We start from the raw sequence: 15,000 nt of genomic DNA, 5'->3' as shown, positions 1-15,000 counted from the left end.
CGCTCCCTTGGCTGTTGAACGCTCAAGTGTGTGTGCTGTTGTCCTCCGCTGTTTGGTGGGAGAGGGGGGAAAGAAAGAATTCCCAGTGGTATCCATTAACGCAAACCGCGCCCAGCGCGAGCACAGTTTGATTCCAGCGTGTACCAGAGAGCCACTCCAACTCCCATGAAAGTATGTCAAAGTCCTCGACGCTGCTGCCGAACCGAAATAGCACCACGCCAATGGCGTGCCTTGCTGATAGGCCGAGGTACACTGCGAGATCTACACACTGCACTTCCCCAACAGGGCTAGGTCTGTGGAGAGGTTGATTGGTTTGTGTTTTGTCATTAATGTTCCTGTAAAGAATGCTTAACAACTCACTCAGGTTGTGCTATGTGAGTTACAAAAAAAGTGTGTCCGGGCTCGACAGACTTTATGGACAGAGAGGGAAGAGAGACAGGAATGTAGGAGAGTAGAGAGGGAAGAGAGACAGGGAAGTGGGGTAAAACAAGGGAGGTGGAATGACGTTTTGCATCGGAACACAGGCTGAAATCAAACCCGCGGCACTACAGCGTATTGCTTACATGGCTAATAGCAGGGTAAGCGCCCGGCTCCGACCAATTAGCTTGGATTAAAGTAGCGCCGTAGCATGCTAGCCGCATGAGCGGTCGGCCCCCGGTCGCTTTCAAAAGGATTCACGTCCGTCGACACGTCGACACGGTTCTGTCTGTGGAAGACACGGTTTTGGCCGGTATCAAAACAGACCATCACGAGCCATCACAGAACCCAGAATGGGAAAAGCCTCAACAGTTATTGTAACGACACCAGTGCATGACCGAGCCAAACATTGTCCATCCTCTCCAGGTCGTAGCTTTTAATAAAGAAAAGAAAGGAAAACGTTTTTTAGGGGGACTTTAATCAGAAGCTTTGAAAAATGCCGTCGCCTCAAAGAAGGAGAAGAAGAGACGAGATAGTTGTTTTGGAGATTTGTTAAGCAGGACAGAAGGTTCATGAATGTATAATAACGCAGATTGCAGCCAGGAGAGTTTTATTCAAACACACCGCCCTGTTATTTTACAGTTTGTGATTTCAGAGAGCAAAGAGGCAAATGTAGGAGAATAATGGGCCGATAGTTGGGACTTTGATGAAGGTTTTATCACGTGGCCTCTTAGGAACTCAAAATACATGTTTGCTACAAAATGTGCTTTATGTGATGTCAAATATTTGTGATTTGCTAGGGACAATGGGAAATGTTAAGCATTTGTTCAGTCATGAAAAAGTCCTTTGTTATATATACATATAAATATATAAATTCCCTTTACTTTGTCATTTCACTTTAATTAATGTTCAGTTTGCAGAGGTGATTTCTCTAAACTATTTCACCATTTCTCTTTGTTTGTTGATTGGCTGTTCGTTTTCATTCCCGTTATTTCTTTGTTTGCTTTTTCGCCCAATTTGGCCTGCATTTGGTAGCGGTGATTTGAAAGGTCAAACGCAACCAAAAACATCTTAATCATTTAAGACTCAACGCACACCCGACCTTGCTGACAATTTGACTCTGATTTCCTTCCGCTGGAAAACACATTCTTGATTTGACATGAAGGACGGCCTCACCCCGCACTCTAACCGACGGCCCTTTCTCTTTGTGTTTCGCTCGGAGAGGGGATGGAAACGATCGAACAGACACCGCCTGTGAGCGGGGAGAATGCCCTTTACACAGGTCCCGCCGTGCCGGGTGCACCACCTACCCGTCCCTTCAAGGACAAATCCCTCTGGTCGTCCTCCCTCGGGGTGTTCTCTTTGTCCTTTCAGAGGTCTTAGGGTAAGTAGGTGGCTGCCGCTCGACTAAGGGTCTGTGAAGCCCTTTGAGACCATAATGGCCGTGAAGGTCTGCGGAAATAAAGTTATCAGGACTCGCCCTGTGCGCTCGGACGGAACGAACGAGGAACTCATTCAACCTTGCGTCGCCTTCGATGTACAAACTTCTGTGTAGTCTCTCAGTACACTGTTATAAAACTCTGGCTCCAACTGAGATGGACGAAATCGCAAACCAAGAGGAACTATTATGGTGTATATCCTAATCCCAACTATTTTTCTATATCCTATTATGTCAGCTGCTTTAATGCACAGTGACTCATGCGGAAGTCAGATCCACGTCATTGAGGTGCAGGTTTTAGGGGGTGAGGTGTTTTGTGCTCAACAATGCGTTTAGGTAGGTTGTGGACAATTGGGATCCAACACAGAACCTTTTGGTTGGAAGCCAAACAGCCTAGCCACTACTAGACTATCCTGCTCTGTATTTTCCTAATTTTATTATGTGCATAAGCAACATGCAATTCATCAAAAAGAACTTCAGCAACATGCACTTCACCAACATGCACTTCACCAACATGAATTTCAGCAACATGCACTTCAGTAACATGAGCTCCAGCAACATTCACTTCACTGACATGCACTTCACTGCATTTTACATGTGCATGGGGGGACAAGACGCAGGGTTTAGGGTCAAGTGGGTCCAAGACACATGCAGAAGTGCTGCGTAACTTAGCGCAACAAGAGGCACCCTGGGGCGATTGAATTACAATATGTCTTCCTGTTGAGTCACACTCTGGTCATGGGGGGTGGGGGGGTTTAAAGCCATGTCATCTTCTCATTGGTTGTTGGGCTCGGGTGAGAGACTCTCCCGAATATGTAACCTACAGCGTGTAGAAGTGTAGAGTTCTTCTCTATAGTCTCACTACCTCTCTCTCTTTCTCTCTCTTCTCTTTCTCCCTCTCTTTCCTTTCATCCTCATCTTAGACTCTCTCTCTCCATCCTGTATGTCATTTGGTGTATCCATGGAGACGGCCAAACAAGAGTGGCATTCACATAACTCAGACATCTGAGGGGATGTGTGTTCGGCCCCATCCACAGATACCTCTCCAGATGTGTATGAGTGCGCACATATATGGGATTTGGAGGGCCTAGGTGTGGATGTGTGTTGATGCGTGTGTGTGTGTGTGTGTGTGTGTGTGTGTGTGTGTGTGTGTGTGTGTGTGTGTGTGTGTGTGTGTGTGTGTGTGTGTGTGTGTGTGTGTGTGTGTGTGTGTGTGTGTATGTGTGTACATGTGTACATATGTGTTTGTGTGCATGTTTGTGTGTCTGTGTCTGTGTCTGTGTGTCTGTGTGTGTGTGTGTGTAGGGGGTGTTTGCGTGAGTGGGCGGTTGTGCTCTGCTCTTCCCTTCATTGGCCACGGCGGGTTGCCATGGACAAAGTCTAACAGTAATTTCGCTCCGAGTGCTCCCAGCATGCACTAGGCCTCGGAATCAACGGCTCTGCAGTGGCGGCATCTTCAGACCTGGAGAATTCGAAGCACCTGCACGCGCCGTGAATACCAAACAGCTGGGCCTGGAGATCTTCCCTTTCGTTTATATATTTATTTCCCCAGGAATACTTGATGAGTTGGTAATAATAATCAAATAGAGTTCTTTGATGTTGCCGTTGCCGGCGGCGCTGTGATGGGAATTACAGAATCTCAAATCTTCTTCTTCGGTGGTGTCGCCAGGAGGTGGGTGACCTGATTGGCAGAGGCTGATGGGAAGCCTCTGGTTCGAGAGAGAGTGTCACGAGTAATGTCACAGAGAGGCAGAGGCAGAGCCAGAGCCAGAGCCAGAGCCAGAGAGAGAGAGAGATTTGAATATAATGATTTAAAAGAGTGAGAGAGCCAACTACAGCTGTAGGGTGCAAAAGAGTTTGAGACAGATGATTCTGTTACACATCCTACTTCATTGCTACGTCTGTCTGCTTTTTCTTCCTCTCTGGACACTTAATTTATGGGGTCATTCACTTCCTGTCTTGAAACTACTTCTTCCTGCCCGGACACATTCTACTTCTGTTCTTGACAGTATTAATTTGTGTCCGGACACATTCCACTTCCTGTTTGGACACTGCTCCTTCCTGTCCTGACACATTCCACTTCCTGTCTGGAAACATTCCACTTCCTGTAGGCATTGTGATGTTAATGAGCGCAGCGAGCGGCTTGTGTGTGATGGATCACCAACCGCAAGCCACATCGTGATAGCAGGACAACAACCTCGGAAATAACACACACACACACACTCACACACACACACACATATATGCAGGCACACACACACACAAACCCACGCACACAAACACATGTATGCACACACACTCACACACAGACACACACATATACAAAAAAGCACACACACAGACGTACACTCACAGACACTCACACACGGACACACACAGGCACACACACATACACATACACACAAAGACACACACACAGCCACACATACACACACACAGACACACACAGACCCGGCCCCCTCAGAGGATTAAAAGGAGCAGGCGTCGCAATCAATCGTCATTTCAGGAGCCAGGATGATGAATCACGCGCTGCACAGGAGGCACCAAACAAACAGCAGCAGAGGCTGCATGGCGAGAGAGAAAGTACACACACATTGTTGTTGGAAAGAGAGAGAGGGCAGGAACACACGAGAGCCAGAGAGAGAATACGCACATTGTGGGAGTGAGAGTGTATGAACACAGGAAGAGAGAGAGAGATTATGAACACAAACGGAGTGTGAGACAGAGAGAGAGAGAGAGAGAGAGAGAGAGAGAGAGAGAGAGAGAGAGAGAGAGACTATAGACACCGAGTAAGACTGAGAGATTATAGACACAGATGCTGAGAGATAGTATTTACAGAGAGGATGAGAGAGAGAGCATATTCACAGGGTGGGAGAGAGAGTGTGTAATAGGAAGAAGAGAGGGATGATACAGGGTGTGTGTGTGTGTGTGTGTGTGTGTGTGTGTGTGTGTGTGTGTGTGTGTGTGTGTGTGTGTGTGTGTGTGTGTGTGTGTGTGTGTGTGTGTGTGTCGGGGGGGGAGGGGTACTGTATCTCTAAGCCTTGAGATTGTGTCTAGTCAGCATATTGTAGGCATGCCAACTCCAATCCCTCTGCCATCCCATAAGATTCACTGGGGTTGTTCTCTTTTCTCTTATCTTCTTTGTTGACAAGATTGCATTTATTAGAGCACTCATCTTATGACCCCTCCACGACTGCCACTTGGCAGTCATGGACAGGTCAAACTTGTTTTTAACCAGTTTGAGCATGTATCTCTGTCTCTTTTAGAGGGAATGATTGGTCATTTGCCCTTCCTCGATTTTTCAAAGTGATCTGTGGAACTACTTAAACACACATCCAAAAAATTATTAAAAGCAGTCTCCTTCCAGGTGTTGTACTAACCCTAACTAATTAATTAATTAAAAAATCCAATCATGGAGCTTTAGACCCCTGCACATTAAGACTAATTTCTAAACTCCTATGTTATTTATTCAGCTGAAATCCTTTCAAGACAAACATAGCATTCTTGAGGGTTCCATTCCAGATTTAAAACCCTTCACAGAACTCTGCACTGCAATTAAAAAATGTGATACTGATATTTTATTAGTTAATAACTCAGAAGACTCTGCCATCCTCGTGCTTTTAGATCTCAGCGCTGCATTCGACACAGTAGACCAGAGTGTCCTCGTTCCTCACCTGGAGCATCGTGTTGGCATTAAAGCTACTGCTCTGAAGTGGTTCAGGTCTTACTTGTCCGACACAAGTTTTTCTGTCAGCCTGGGCGAATCTGTATCGGCCGCTCCGCCTATGACGTGCAGAGTCCCTCAGGGTTCCATTCTCGAGCCCATCCTATTTTCTCTTTTATTTATTCCCCTTAGGGACCACTCTTAGAAAATATGGCATCTCTTTCCACTGCTATGTGGATGATGCACAAATTTACCTGTCGTTGAAACGAGGTGATGCAAACTATTTTAAAGAACATCAAAGTTTGGTCGGCCTAGCATTGTTTAAACTTTATTGAGAGTAAAACTGGAGTCCTGATATTTGGTCCATATAGCCTGTTATATCCCTCAGCTTGACCTGTGTTCCCTGGAACCATTTGCAACACCCACTGTGACGCTGGCTGTGATAATGGACCCTCATTTTAAATTGGAAAAACAGATCGAATCAGTGCTCAAATCTAGCTCCTTCCAGCTGAGGCTTTTATCCAAGGTCAAGTCCTTCATAACGCTTAATGATTTTGAATCGCTATACATGCTTTCCATCTCACCCTGACTTCATTACTGTAGCCTCCTTCTTTCTGGCGCTAGTCTGGCCTCCCTCTCACAATGGCAGTTGGTCCAGAATGCTGCTCTCCTCCAACAGGAACATGCATGCAAGGGCACAATATCCCCGTACTAGCCTGCTTTCAATGGCTTCCCATACGTCTTTCATTGATTTTAAGGTTTTAGTTTTTGCTTGCAAAGTGTTAAATGGGCTAGTTCAAAACTTTCTCTCTGACCTTTTATAACCATCGTCCCATCAAGGTCACTCAGGACCATTGACCTGTTGCTTTCAGTGGTCTGGAGATCGAGGTTGAGGCATCGGGGAGGTCGTGCATTTATAGTTGAAGCCCACAAACTCTGGCTGGCCTTGCCTGTTTTTAAATCCTGTCCTGAAACCCCTTCTCATGTAACAGAGTATCTGAGTTACATTTCTTTGTTGCTTTCGGATTTGTATGTTGTTTATGGCTCCTTTAATGGTACAGCACTTTGGTCAACTGCCATTATTTTTTTATAGGTGGTCTATCAATTGATTTGATTTAATTTTATTTGATTTAATAAGGAGCATCCCCTCTGAGACATTGTTGCGCAGTGAAATATGCCCACCAAATGAATATATGGATGAATGAATGAAAGACCCCGCAAACAAATCAATGGCTGGACAGGTGACCTAAAAATCCTAAAAGTCATTGAACAAATTAGCAACGTCATTTGTTGGTTGTTTGTGAGGCGATATTTTTGTGCAGTAAAACAAGCAAAACATCCTCATTACCGTCTCAAAATAAGCAACGTGGATAACATTACTCCGCCACGTTGTCCACAAAGCAATATTCCCCTTTTCATTCAAACGAGAAGCCATGATGAACACACGTCGGCTGTAGCCTTCTGGCGGACCGCTCCGAAGGAGAGGGTGCTGCCCAGTATGGGGTCGCGACCTGGACATTGGAAACCCCTGTAATGGAGCAGAGACCTCTTGATCGGGTGATGTAAATGCAGGGGGGGGGGGGGTTGGGGCCCTGGAGGGGCCGCAGTGTGGAGCCGGGCCCCCCGCCAATGCTCCCTGATCCGCTGGAGTGAAACTTGGCAGGACCCCAAACTCCCCCCCCCCCCCCCCCCCCTTCACCCCTCAAGGCCCCCCCCCCCTCTGCTTTTATGTCCTGTTCTCTTGGTCAGGACCTGAGGCTGACACGGTGTGTGTGTGTGTGTGTGTGTGTGTGTGTGTGTGGTGTGTGTGTGTGTGTGTGTGTGTGTGTGTGTGTGTGTGTGTGTGTGTGTGTGTGTGTGTGTGTGTGTGTGTGTGTGTGTGTGTGTTCATCAGTATGGATGGTCACGAATGCCTTTGCTATGTACCTATAATATAATAATACTGAAAAGATTACACACACACACTAAAACACACAGTGGAACACACTCTACCATGCCCACACATACACACATGAAACACAACACTTAAATAGACACACACGTACATAGACACATATTTTCACAGACAAACATACCCCCCCCACACACACACACACACAGTCCACATGCAAAACGCACGCATAAACACACAGACAGACACATACTACCGCACATACACACACACACACACGAACACACACACACAGCCACACATACAGAAATATACTAACAGACATACAAACACAGACACACACACACAAACACTCAAATAGAGACACACACACACACACACACACAAACTCACCCAGACACATACTTTCATGCGCAAGCATACCTACACGTCCAGACAGAAACTGAATCACACACACAGTCAACACAGACAAACACACACACAGAGTCCCATACTCCGCCACAAACACACACTAGCACACACTGCTCCAGTGTAAGCAGAGCACGTCTGTCTGGTCGGAGAGAGAGAGGAGGCGTCAGGAATAAAACCTGCTGAAAAGAGGATTTAAATAAAACGTAAGTCAACCTCCGGTCTGCCAAATATAACCTCTCTCTCCCTCCTTCATTTCTTCAACTTCACCGTCTCATTATCAGCCTCCCCCTCTCACGCTTCTCCATCCATCCCTCCCTCCCTTGACATGAGTCTCTCTCTCTCTACTCTGTCTATACCCCCTCTCTCTCTCTCTCTCTCTCCCTATACCCCTATCCCTCTCTCCCTCTCTCTACTATTTCTATACCACTCTGTCCATCTCTCTCTCTCTCTCTCTCTCTCTCTCTCTCTCTCTCTCTCTCTCTCTCTCTCTCTCTCTCTCTCTCTCTCTCTCTCTCTCTCTCTCTCTCTCTCTCTCTCTCTCTCTCTCTCTCCTAATCTTAGCCGGTGTCTCTCGTCCTTGGTGGTGATTAGAATGCACTCAGCTCGTCTGTCTGCTCTCTCATTAATCACACCAGACCAGACACAGAGCAGCGAGCATGCCAACACACACTGACCTAACCCACCTTGCACACCCACACATACTGACCTGAAACAGAGCGCACGCCAACACGCATGCCAACACACACACACACACACACACACACACACACACACACACACACACACACACACACACACACACACACACAGGAGGAGCATGGATATCTGCATACATTAACGAGGGGCAACACTCACACTGACCAGGAGCAGCGTGCACACCCACCGAGGAAGAAGCACAGGCTACTGTTTGCAAACTCACTTCACATATTTCTAGTCTATACTATACTATTCGATTGAACTGTATTCTGCTTTGCTCTGCTCTGCACTCCATTGTCTTCTATTATATTCTGTTCTGTTTCGCTCTATTGTATTGCATCATATTGTATTGTACTCAAGTTATGCTGAGATTCTGTTTTGCTAAAACAACCATTATGAAGCTGCCGTTAACTGTGAAATGAATGAATGGATAGCTAGTGGTGCATCATTTAAATATTAACACAAAGCAATACTTTCATGAACGGTTGCATCTGGCGAACTGTGATCAAAAGTATTGTTTGTTTGTAAGATGGTAATCCTGTTGCCCAGACACACACACACACACACACACACACACACACACACACACACACACACACACACACACACACACACACACACACACACACACACACACACACACACACAATGTCACTTAGCCCACCACCCAGTGACAACCCAATCATTATTATAATCTTATTACAGCCGGACTGGTACATAAGAATTTCACTAGGCATTGCCCTGTACAATTGTGTATGCGACAAATAAATAGAACTAACTTACATTCATACATACCTCCCATGTGCAGTGCTTGTACATTTATATGTGTATTGAAAGGAATGTGTGTCTATGGGTCTTTGAGTCTGTGTGCATGTGTATATGTGTGTATGTGTTTTGTATTGGTCATTATGTGGGTGTTGGCTGTGCATCCTCAGGGAATCGTTTTCGCCTCGGAGATTAGTCTACACACCTGATGTGATAATCACATGACATGTTGTTGTAATGTTCATACAGAGTTGGTTGAGATCTCTCTCTCTCTCTCTCTCTCTCTCTCTCTCTCTCTCTCTCTCTCTCTCTCTCTCTCTCTCTCTCTCCTCTCTCTCTCTCTCTCTCTCTCTCTCTCTCTCTCTCTCTCTCTCTCTCTCTCTCTCTCTCTCTCTCTCTCTCTCTCTCTCTCTCTCTCTCTCTCTCTCGACAGCTTTTGGTAACACAACAGCCTTACTAAGCTGTACAGATTCAGATGGCCATTAATATTTCATGAGAGAGAGCGAGCGAGTGCTAGAGAGAGAGGGAGAGAGAGAGAGACAGAGACTGAGAGAGACAGAGACTGAGAGAGAGAGTGAAAGAGAGAGAGAGGGAGAGACAGAGACAGAGACAGAGAGAGAGAGGGAATGAGCACAGGTGATTTTATTTTTAGATACACAGACACACACACACACCATATAAACACACACATACACAAACACACATACACACACACGCATGCACACAAACACACACACACACACACACACACACACACCAAAAATACACACACAAACACACTACCCAGTAATACTTTCCTTTGAATTGAAGGATGCAGAAATATTTAAGCCTATATAACAGGCCGAATGATATTATATTATATGAACCGCATATGATGAATAAATATGTAAAGGCTCTATGTATGGATGGCTGGTGTGGGGATGTTGAGACAGATCTACAGGACCGCTCCATTAGGTCCAGAGGGAGGTCTAGGAGGTTCTGCTGGCGGCTGTCCGGGCGGTTTGAGCCAGGGGTAATGAGCCTGCACCTCAGATTAGTCTCCCAGCACACATTCACCGCTTACCCCTGCTGTCTGTCTCTGTGTGTGTGTGTGTGTGTGTGTGTGTGTGTGTGTGTGTGTGTGTGTGTGTGTGTGTGTGTGTGTGTGTGTGTGTGTGTGTGTGTGTGTGTGTGTGTGTGTGTGAGAGAGTGTGTGAGGTATGTGTCAGACATCGGCAAGCTGCTAGAGTGACCGACATGCGGGTGTGATTGTGTTAATATGTGACTCTGTGAAAAAACACAAATTCTGGAATAGTTCTAACAATTTTGTATCTTGACTTCCCAAAAGACGTTGTTGTAATGATCTTGCTTTGTGACCTCACAAATGCATTGTTCAAACAATCGTGGTTTGTGACATCACAGACAGAAGTTTTCGAACTGTTTAGCTATGTGACCTCACCAAAGGTGTTGAGACACACCCGTACACCTGATGTAGACACGCCTCATATGCAGATGTGGTAGTGGGAGATGATTGATTTACAAGCTACAAATGTTTGATTATGCTCTCAGAAAATGATGAATATATAATAACGTAGTTACATGAATACATTTATTTAAGGTTAATACAAGGTCCCTGAGGTTATGACCATACCGTATATTCGGAAATCAAAGGTCATGAATTACTTAATAACTGTCTGCTAGTGTTGTTGGTACTTACATGTTCAAGCACAGAGATAAAACAATTTAGAAGCTCTGGCTATTTTTCAAAAGTTAAAGTCAGATAGGAAGAATCTTTCGACAAGCTTAAAATAGGGTCATGGGCCAACAAAGTTTAGGAACCACTGACGTATTAGACAACCATCGATGAAACTGAATCCCATCCCCAGACTGCTGCCCTTAGGACAGGCAGTCTTGCTATTCTGCATTTTTTCACTTTTTCATAGTTTAAAGCGACCAAACATTTCCAACACTGACTCCACTAATGGTAGAGGTTGCGCGTGGAAGACTTGGCAGCAGACAGAGATTCCCGATGGGTTAGACAAAAAAAAGACAAATACTCCATCGTAAGTTGTTTCGAATAATATCCCTGCTTATATTCCAAAATCTCTCTCCCGAAAAACAAACTCCTTCGTTTTTTTCGGGTTATTTTTTCATTCCGAAACCAAGAAAAATTAGGCAGGATGTGTGATGTAACATTCCGCTTCCATTTATGATGTAACAACTCAATGCGTTGCCATTGGTTCCCTGGCGTCGTGTGTGGCGCGTTGACTCTGCTCCGAGGCCAAACACCCCAGAGAGCGAGAGATCAATGTTCTGCACGGAGGCAGAGCTTCCATGTTCTCAGGAAGAATGAGATTTAAACTCTAGTGTTACACATGCAGTGGTAATTACTCTCTCCTTCTGTTCATACGATCATCATCACAGTGTTGGTCCACCTCTCTCTTTCTCCCTTTCTCTCTTCATCTATTATATGTGTAGCTATCTTGCTTTGTCTCTTCCTCCTCTCCCTCTCTCTATATATATGTATATGTCTCTCTGTTGCACTCCTTTCTCAGTGAAAACCTTATGACTTAAACCCTGTGGGGAAATCTACCCTCTCTTTCTATGTCTCCCCCTCTACCTCATCCCCTTCTTCCTCTCTCTCCCTCTCCCTCTCCCCCTCTCTCTCTCTCCCCCTCTCCCCCTCTCCCTCTCTCTCTCTCTCTCTCAGCTTTATTGGCATGACTATTGTGGTAAACCAAACAGCGTTGCCAAATCATTACAGTGTTACAAATATTATTTATAATTACAAAAGAGAAAGTTGTAACAATATGTACATATAACAACCTATAACAATATAACGTAACATACAGATGTACATATGTACATATAGAAATAATAGCAATATTATAATAAATTGAAATGAATGTAAAGAGAAGCTACATCAAACACATTATAGGTTACGAATATTCATTAAAATAAAACAGTGAGGCCTTGTGTAGAATCATGTCATCCTCTCATGTTGTGGCAAGCTGAAATAAACTGTCCTGCGATGACAGCGCTCTCTTTTCTCTCTCCCATTAATATTTTTAGTTGGTCTACACGGGAGTTGATAAGGGTTTGAATTTGGGCCAGTGGAGGAGGAAGTGCTGCTCGGTCTCTACAGCAGCTTCTTCACACTGCTGGCACAGCCGTCCGTCTTTGGGCAGCCATGATTTCTTATGTCGGCCTGTTTCTATGGTCAGGTAGGGGGCAACAGTGAACTGTCAGTTTAGGGCTAGATAAGACTGCATTTTGCTCTGTGTGCGTGTTTTAGTGTTCCAATGGGTGAGGTAGGTTTGTTTCTGATGTGTTCATTTAGTTGAGTCTAATTGATATGTTCTCCGACTGGTCCTGAGGCAGAGCGGAGGGGGAACCTGTCTGTGGACAGAGACTCAGTACCAGCTGAGTGAGGGGACTTCATCTCTTGGCTTTGCAGGGCTTTGTGCTGGAAGGAGTTGGGGTCACTTTGTTTAAGATGTAGCCAATATTTAATTGATCGTTTTTTGGATTTTTAATAGCAGGGGATACTGGCCTAATTCAGCTCTGCAGGCGTTGTTAGTGGTTGTCCTGTGTACCTGCAGAACGCTTTTACCAAATTCAGTGTTTGCGATTTTAATTGGATGTTTTTCCCATTGGTCAAAAAGTTGGTTTGTATGTGGGCCCCACACTTCACTTCCATATAGAGGGATGGGTTCAATAATTGCTTGAAGTAGTTTGAGCCAAATTAGAATTGGAATCTGAATGTAAATTTGTCTTTTGATTGCATAAAAAGCCCTGCGTGCTTTCTCTCACACTTCATTGACTGCTGGATTTAATCTTCCAGTGGAACTTATTTTCAGGCCTAAATAATTATATTCTAAACAGTTTTCTTTTTCATGTGTTCCTATTGTGAAGTGCAATGTGTTTCCCAGACATCTTGGTCTTTTCTGGAATATCATGGATCTCTCTCTCTCTCTCTCTCTCTCTCTCTCTCTCTCTCTCTCTCTCTCTCTCTCTCTCTCTCTCTCTCTCTCTCTCTCTCTCTCTCTCTCTCTCTCTCTCTCTCTCTCTCTCTCTCTCTCTCTCTCTCTCTCATCCTCTCACCATCATTGAATTTTTATCTCCCCCTATCGCTTGTTGTCTCTCATTCATTATCACGCCTCTCTCTCACACTCTCTGTCTTTATGTCTCTCATTCCTTAACTCTCCCCCTCCGTCAATAATTAATTGTCTTTCTCTGTCCCTCTCCCTCTATAATTAATTCCCTTCTAGCCTAATTGTCATCATCTCCCTCTCTATGTCTCTCCCTCTCTCTCTCCTGCCCTCTCTCTTTCTGTACATCTCTCCCCGATGTATATGTATTTGCCTACTCACGCGGCCAACATAATCAGGCTTTGGCTTGAAGGGAGGAGGGGTGAAAAGGGGGGAGGAAGGGGGGGTGCAGATGTGAATCAGGACATCCAGTTGTTTGCGCAGACTTGCGGGGCTGACTCATATCTGGGGGACGTTGCTCACCCCAGGGGTCCATTATCTAGTAAAGGTCACGCAAGGGTTAACTACCCCTTTAATCGCCCCCGACAACCCTCCGCCACAAATAAACACACACACACACACACACACACACACACACACACACACACACACACACACACACACACACACACACACACACACACACACACACACACACACACACACACACACACACACACACACACACACACACACACCAGCAGCCCTGCCGTGACGCTGCGTGGTTAGCATGCTAATGCTCCCAGCACCATTTAAGACCCAGGACTCTTTTACAATGCCCTGCATACGAGCAAGAAAAACACATTCTGAAAATGATATTATATATATATATATATATATATATATATGATGAATGATGTATAGTATAAAAATAGTGATAATGGATTTCTTTCCTGCAGTAGTTTAGCAATTTTTATTTGAAAGAGATGCTCCAATTCCATAAAGACATCTCAAATATTATCAGGAGTCTTGTTATCAACCGTAAAAAAACAAAGCTGAGTTATACGTTTTAATTCCCTTACTGTCCAGCACTGGACCGCTGTTTCTCAGCTCCCTTTCTACTCTTTCTTCATAGTTAGCGCGGCGTTAACAATCAATAGCTCGACGATCAGCAATAGCTATTTTCTGTCGGATCAGGGTGTTGCCAAACGGTTTCCCGCCATGGCGCCACGCCTACTGCATCTGAAGGTATTAAACAATGTGCAGGCAACTGTAGCCACATTTTCTGCAAGCTGCAAGCCTGCATGGTGCACTGAGGCCTATCGCGTAACAAAGAGAGACGCAATCATTGAATGTGCAGGTAAAGACTCACTCAGTCTTCACTCAGTACAGAAATGACACTGACAGAGTAATAAATCCTCTTGGCCAAACCGCTGTACAGATAGCAAGTTTTGTTGCTGTCTACACAACCAGAAAGTTTCTCAACCTCAACAAATAATAAAGTGAGATTTCTGTTTATAGCCGTGTCTACCTCTATAGAGGTATAACCTGACATGACCTCAATTGAAACCAACTGAGCACCAAAAGCGTTACCACCAAATTTTCCCTGCAGTCATTAGTATTTGAAATGTAGGGGGAAGACAGATTCACATATCTAGTTAGTTCACAGCCAACCTATTAACATGTATATACGAAGAGAATACGAAATCTGAAGTTCAGCTTACATTGGCTAATCCCAAAAGGTTTCCAGGCCCACAAAGTTTCTGTG

The 15,000-nt window shown here is 45.0% G+C and overlaps 1 protein-coding gene across 1 annotated transcript in view; it reads left to right on the top strand.

The window, feature by feature from the left end:
- The window catches only part of LOC130377559 (RNA-binding Raly-like protein), a 55,644-nt gene that overhangs the window by 1,155 nt on the left and 39,489 nt on the right, over positions 1 to 15,000 (top strand). The window lies entirely within an intron of this gene.

The sequence above is a fragment of the Gadus chalcogrammus genome, chromosome 23, assembly GCF_026213295.1.
Source record: "Gadus chalcogrammus isolate NIFS_2021 chromosome 23, NIFS_Gcha_1.0, whole genome shotgun sequence".
NCBI lineage: Eukaryota > Metazoa > Chordata > Actinopteri > Gadiformes > Gadidae > Gadus > Gadus chalcogrammus.
This window is presented reverse-complemented; position numbering and strand designations above follow the sequence as displayed.